Raw genomic sequence first — 7,572 nt, forward strand, 5'->3', positions numbered from 1 at the left:
AGAAAAAAATTGTATCTGTACTGAAGATGTATAAGATGTATAGACTTTTAAAATTCTTGTCATTATTTTCTAAACAATACAGTATGACAACTATTTATGTGGCCTTTATATTATAAATAATCTAGAGATAATTTAAAGTACATGGGAGGATGTGTGTAAGTTATATGCAAATACTACACCTTTTTATGTCAGGGACTTGAGCATCTGTCGATTTTGGTATCCTAGGAAGGTCCCCATAGGTATCAAGCGATGACTGTACTTATTCCCCCCCAACTTATTCAACAGATATAAAATTACATAACTACAATAATAATTATACCAAAGTATTGCAGAGTTTGTAACATATACCAATACAATATGATATGTAACATTACAATGAGGCAAAAAGGGGAGAAGGAATAGAGTTATATAGGAGGAATATTTCTATATCTCACTGGGAATGTAAATCTGAAGTTAAGTTCTGCTAAGTTCAGATATAATGGCAACCCTAGAGAAACACTAAGAACATAACTCCAAACAAAGACATTGTAAGTAAATAAAACTATAGACCAACACCTATTATGCATACAGATACAAAACCTCAACAAAATACTAGCAATCTGAATCCAGTAATATATAGAAAGGATCGTACCTTATATAAGTTTATCAGGGCTGCCATAATAAAATACCACAAACTGGGTGCTTTAAATGACAAAAAGTTATTGTCTTACAGTTCTGAGGGCTAGAAGTCTGAGATCAAAATTTTGGGAGAGTTGGCTCCTTCTGAAGGCACTAGGAAGAATCCATTCTAGGCCTCTCTTCTACATTCTGGTAGTTCCTTGGCTTGTTGTGACTAACTCCAGTCTTCATAGGACTTCCTTCCTACTGTGTGTATGTATTTGTGTTCAAATTTCCCTGTTCATAAAGACACTAGTCATTTTGGATGAGGGTTCACCTTAATCCCATGTGAACTTATTTTAACTAATTACATCTGCAATGATCCTATTTGCAACTAAGGTCACATTCTGAGGTTAGGAATTCAACACACCAATTTTTGGGAACACAATTCAATCCATAACACACACCTTGACCAAGTGGAATTTATTCCAGGAATGCAAGATTGTTTTAACATTTGAAAATAAATTAATGTAACATACCATATAAATAGAACAAAGGACAAAATACACATGATCATCTCAATAGATGCAGAAAAAGAATTTGACAAATTCAATATCTCTTCCTGATAAAAATAAGGGAACTTCCTGAACCTAATAAAGGGTTTGTACACACACTCTACCACCCCCATCCCTGCCAGCTACTATCATACTTAATGACCCAAGGCTGAATGCTTTACCCTTATGATCAGAAAAAAGACAAGAATGTCCATTCTCACTCCTCCTATACAATACTGTAACAGAGGTTCTAGTCAGAGCAATTAGGCAAGAAAATTAAATAAAAGGAATTGACTGGAAAGACAGAAGTAAAACTATCTCCATACACATATAGTATAATTTTATATATAGAAAACTCCAAGCAAGCCACTAAATAAACTATTAGAATTAATAAATGAGCTCAGCAAGGTTGAATCAATATAAAAAATCAATTGTATTTCTAAACACTTGCAGTGGACATTCAAGAAATGAATGTAAGAAAAAGTGGATGGTTGCATTTGTGCTGAACATGTACTGAGTCTTTTTTCTTGTCATTATTCCCTACACAATAAAGTATAACTATTTAGACAGCAATTGTACTAGGTATAAGTAATCTAGAGATGATTTAAAGCATATGAGAGGATTTGCATAGGTCAGATGCAGGTATCATTTTATATAAGGAATTTGAGCATGCATGGATTTTGATATTTGAAGGTCCATACTCAGTACAGATACAACTATCCATTTTTTCCCTGAATATTTTCCATAGATTACTGGCTGAATTCATGGATGTAGAACCCATGGATATGGACAGCTGACTGTATTGTTAAGAATAAGATACTTCCCAAGTTGATCTATACATTCAACACAGTTCCTATCAAAACCTCAGCGAATTTTTTTGCAGAAATTGACAAGCTCATCTTACAACCCAAATGAAAATATAAGGGACAAAGAATAGCCAAAACAATTTTGAGAATGAGAAACAGCAATGGTCGACTCCAATTTCAAAATTTACTACAAAGCTACAGTACTTAAGAAGGTATTATACTGACATAAGGATAGACATACAGACCAACGGTTTAGGATTAATCTATGTGTCACATCTATGGTCAAGTGATTATTGACAACGGTACCAAGAAAATTTAATGGGGGAAAAATTGTTCTCTCAAACAGCTCTGGGACAACTGGACAACTGGATATCCACATGCAAAAGAATCAGTTTAGAACCCTACTTCATTCCACATGCTGTGGATCAAAGACCTAAATGTAAGAGCTAACGTTATTAAATCCTTAGAAGAAAACACAGGCATGAGTTTACTGACCTTGGATTAGGCAACAGTTTCTTAAATATGACCCCCAAAGCATAAGCATAAAAGAAAAACATAAATTGAACTTTATAATAATTAAGAGCTTTGTGCTTCAGAGGACATTGTGAAGAAAGTAAAAAGAAAACCCAGAGAATAAAGTTTTCACAAATCATATATCTGAATATGATTTGAATATCACAATATACTCCCACAATGTAGAAAATATAACCTAACGTAAAAAGTAGTCAGAGCCTGAATAGACATTTCTTCAAAGAAGATATACAAATGGCCAATAAGAACATGGAAGAAACTGCAATCATTTTATCCACGAGGAAAATGTAGACGGAAACCACAATGTAAAGTCACTTCATACTCACTAGCGTGATTGTAATTAAAAAAACCCCAGACAATAACAAGCATTGAAAAGGATGTGGAAAAACTGTAACTCTCATACATTGCTGGTAAGAATGTACAATGGTGTAGCTACATTAGAAAATAATTTGGCGAGGGGTGGGGCAGGAGCAAAATGGCTGCCAAGTAAAAGCTTCTTTGCAACCCAGTGCAGTGAGATTGGGGAGAGAAGACTCCAGGCATCTCTGGCTGGTGGGATCAGAAACATCCCTCTGGGGACACAGGTAGACAGCTAGAGACTTCTAGACTCCACAAGAAGGACAAAAACAGTGGAGAACTGGCAAGTGGTAGCATGCATTTTTTAGGTTGGAGGCCACCAGCAGGTGTAACTATAGCAATAGCAAGATTACAAGCAGGAAAGGCCTTACCTGTGGGATGTTTTATTTTTTTGGACTTGAGCACTTGGTTATCTTGGGAGAACTTGGATGCGAGTGCAGATGACTTTAAGCATTGTCTAGGGCCCTGGAGTGAGCTGCTGAGCTGGAAGGGAGCTAATATTGTTCGGCTATGGGCAGCCTGTGCAGCATAGTGGAAGAACTGCCACTGCAGGCTCCTCCCACAGGGTCACAGAGTGTGCACCAGGGTGGGAGAACTAACCCTGCAGGCTCCGCACTCACAGTCGCAGTGAGAGGATCAGGCTGGGAGACCCTGGGCCAGTTATCTAGTGACTGAGCAGCCCAAAGGCAAGGGCTGAGACATGAAGATTTCAGTGTTTGGCAGATTATAGCCTTGGTCCTCAGGGGTATAGAGTGAGACCAGTTTTGGTGCATTGGAAAAGTTGGCAGCCACTTCAGGAGAGATCTCAGTGACAAGTGCTTTCCTGGGAAAGCTTCTGCTTTGCCAAGGTTAACAGTTTTTAAAGTGGGATGAGAAGAAACATAGACTCTCAACCCTACAGGGTTTGAGAAATCAGCAGAGGCCTCCAGTTTCCATCTGATACAAGTCTATCAGCATTGTGATTAACATCTCATACCCCAGAAGATCACCTATTGCCCAGACAATATTCAGACTATATATATATATATAAAAATATGTATATATATATCTTTGTTATTGCTTTGTTTAGGGTGTTTTTCAACATTTTCCCTTTAGATTTATCTTTTTTTCTTTTTGTTATTTTTTCTTTTTCTTGATTAAATACAATTTTCTACTGTTGCCTTCTTTAACAATTAGAACTTTTTTTTTTTTTTTTTTTTTTTGCAGTTTTTGGCCAAGGATGGGTTTGAACCCACCACCTCCAGCATATGGGGTTGATGTCCTATTCCCTTGAGCCACAGGCACCGCCCAGACCTTCATTTTTGCTAGTGTTTCTGCCTCTATTATTTCTCTTTTCCCCCAATTTTATCCCCTAAGGTTTTTTGTTTGTTTTGGTATGATTTATAGTATTTTTGTCATTCCTCTCTACTTGGTGGAGGTGGGGTACTGTGTCTGAACAGGCTACTAAAGAGCTGCTGACCTCAAGGAAACCACACAACCCAGCACCCCCAGAGATTGGGGGGGTTTTAAGGTTAGGTCAAAGTACCCTACTCCATACCTATATTACTCCTGTCTCCCTCTTTCTACACCTCTCTTCTTTTTGTTAATATTCCCTTTTAGTCATTTCCTCTTTCTCTTTTTAAAATCTTTTTTCCCTTCTTGCTCTTCAATCTTCTCATCCTTCTGGTCCTGTACCAAAATAACTCACCAAAATCTTAGGCCAGAGACAAAGTAAATTAAAGAGCAAAAGGAAATGAAAGGAAAACTAGGGCAAGGAAACAGATAAAAGAATACACTCATGAGGAAGAATCAGCAGAAAAATCCTGGCAACATGAAAAACCAGTCCAGAGTAACCCCCCCAAGGGTCTGTGAGGTAGCTACTGCAGAGCTATAAAGAAATGGTAGAAATGACAGAAGGAGAAAGTGAAATATAGATGATGAAAATAATGAAGGATATGCTGAGAAAGTAGAAAATAACAAATAAACAATGAAGGAACTGCTGAAACAGTAGAAAATAACCAAAGGAAATCCAAAAACAGAATCAAATAAGAGATGAATGATATGAAGAATATAGAAAGGATATAGCAGAGCTGAAGGAATTGAAGGAGTCAATTAGGGAGATTAAAGATGCAATAAAAAGGGCTTGGTACCTGTGGCTCAAGTGGCTAAGGCCACATACACCTAAAGTGGCGGGTTCGAATCCAGCCCAGGCCTGCCAAACAACAATAACAGCTGCAACCAAAAAATAGCTGGGTGTTGTGGTGGGCACCTGTGGTCCCAGCTACTTGGGAGGCTGAGGCAGGAGACTCACTTGAGCCCAGGACTTGGAGGTTGCTGTGAGCTGTGATGCCACAGCACTCTACTCAGGGGGACAGCTTGAGGCTCTGTCTCAAAAAAAAAAAAAAAAAGATGCAATAGAAAGTATCAACAACAGATTAGATCATGCAGAAGACAGAATCTCAGGGATAGAGGACAAAGCTCTTGAGATAACTCAGGTAGTTAAAGAGGCAGAAAAGAAGAGACAGAAAGCAAAACATTCACTGACAGAATTATGGGACTTTATGAAGCGTTCAAACATACAAGTTATAGGTATCCCAGAAGGGAAAGAAGAATGCCCCAGAGGAATGGAAGCCATTCTAGAGAATACTATAAATAAAAATTTCTCAAATATCACCAAAGATTCTGACTGTACATTCCTTTCAGAGGGATACTGGACTCCAGATCACCTCATCCCAAATAGAGCTTCTCCAAGACACACTGTGATGAACCTGTCCAAAGTCAAGATAAAAGAAAAGACTTTGCAAGCTGCCACGATTGATTGCCAATTGACCTACAGGGGCAAATCCATCAGGGTGACTGCAGACTTCTCTAACAAAACTTTTCAACCAAGAAGACAATGGTCATCTACCTTTAATCTACTTAAACAGAAAAATTTCCAGCCCAGAATTCTATAAGCTTTAAAATTGATGGAGAAATTAAATCTTTTACTGATATGAAAACACTGAGGAAATTTGTCACAACAAGACCAGCTGTACAGGAAATACTTAAATCTGTTCTACACACTGACCATCCCAATGGACCACCAGCAAAGTAAGTACCCACAAATTAAAGGACAGAACCTAGTTTGCACAATGATGCAAAAGATAAAACTAAGCAATGGACTTTCAGAAAATAAGATGAATAGAATGCTACCACACATCAATTATCTCAATAAATGTTAATGGCTTGAATCCCCACTGAAAAGGCATAGATTGGCTGATTGGATTAAAAAACACAAGCCATCCACTTACTGTTTACAGGAAACACACCTAGCCTCAAAAGACAAATTAAAACTCAGAGTTAAGGGTTGGAAGACAGTTTTTCAGGCAAATAGGATCCAGAAGAAAAGAGGAGTTGCAATCTTATTTTCAGATACATGTGGATTTAAAGCAACTAAAGTAAAAAAAAAGACAAAGATGGTCATTTCATATTGATCAAGGGAAAAATACAACAAGAAGACATTTCAATTCTGAATATTTATGCACCCAACTTATTACACAACTTTATGCTGAATGACAGCTGAGTGCAGGAAGAAATAAAAGAAGAAATCATTAACTTCCTTAAGCATAATAACAATGAAAACACAGCTACCAAAAACTGTGGGATGCAGCAAAAGCAGTACTGAGAGGAAAATTTATCGCTTTAGATGCCTACATTCGAAAAACAGAAAAACAGCACACCAACAAACTCACAAGCCATCTTATACAACTAGAAAAAGAATAATCTAAGCCTAAACCCAGAAGAAGAATAGAAATATCCAAAATTAAATCAGAGATTAATGAAACTGAAAACAAAAGAATCAGTCAGAAAATTAATAAAACAAGGAGTTGGTGTTTTGAAAAAAATAAATAAAATAGATAAACGTTTGGCCAGACTAACTAGAACTGGAAAAGTGAAATCTCTAGTAATCTCAATCAGAAATTATAAAGGGGAAATAACAACTGATACCACAGAGATACAAGAGATCGAGATCATCTCTGAATACTACCAGAAACCCTATGCCCAGAAATTTGACATTGTGAAGGAAATGGATCAATATTTGGAATCACACCCTCTCCCTAGACTTAGCCAGGAAGATATAGATCTCCTGAACACAACAATTTCAAGCACTGAGATGAAAGAAATAATAAAAAATCTCCCAACAAAAAAAAAAAATGCCCTGGTCCAGATGGCTTCACACCAGAATTCTATCAAACCTTCAAAGAAGAGCTCATTCCCAGACTCCACAAATTATTCCAAAAAGCTGAAGAGGAAGGAATCTTCCCCAACACATTCTACGAAGCAAACATCACCCCAATACCAAAACCAGGAAAACACCCAACTAAAAAGGAGAACTTCAGACCAATTTCACTAATGAATATACTTGCAAAAATTCTCAACCAAATCATAGCCAACAGATTAGAGCTTATCATCAAAAAAGTCATACATCATGATCAAGTAGGTTTCATTCCAGGGATGCAAGACTGGTTTAACACAGGCAAGTCCATAAACGTTATTCACCATATCAACAGAAGCAAAAACAAAGATCATATGATCCTCTCAACAGATGCAGAAAGAGCATTCTATTAAATCCAGCATCCTTTTCTAATTAGAACACTGAAGAGTGTAGGCATAGGTGGCACGTTTCTGAAACTGATCGAAGCTATCTATGACAAACCCACAGCTAATATCTTACTGAATGGAGTAAAATGGAAAGCTTTTCCACTTAG

This window comes from Otolemur garnettii, unplaced genomic scaffold, assembly GCF_000181295.1.
Source record: "Otolemur garnettii isolate 467f Iridium unplaced genomic scaffold, OtoGar3 scaffold00024, whole genome shotgun sequence".
In the NCBI taxonomy this organism is placed as follows: Eukaryota; Metazoa; Chordata; class Mammalia; order Primates; family Galagidae; genus Otolemur; species Otolemur garnettii.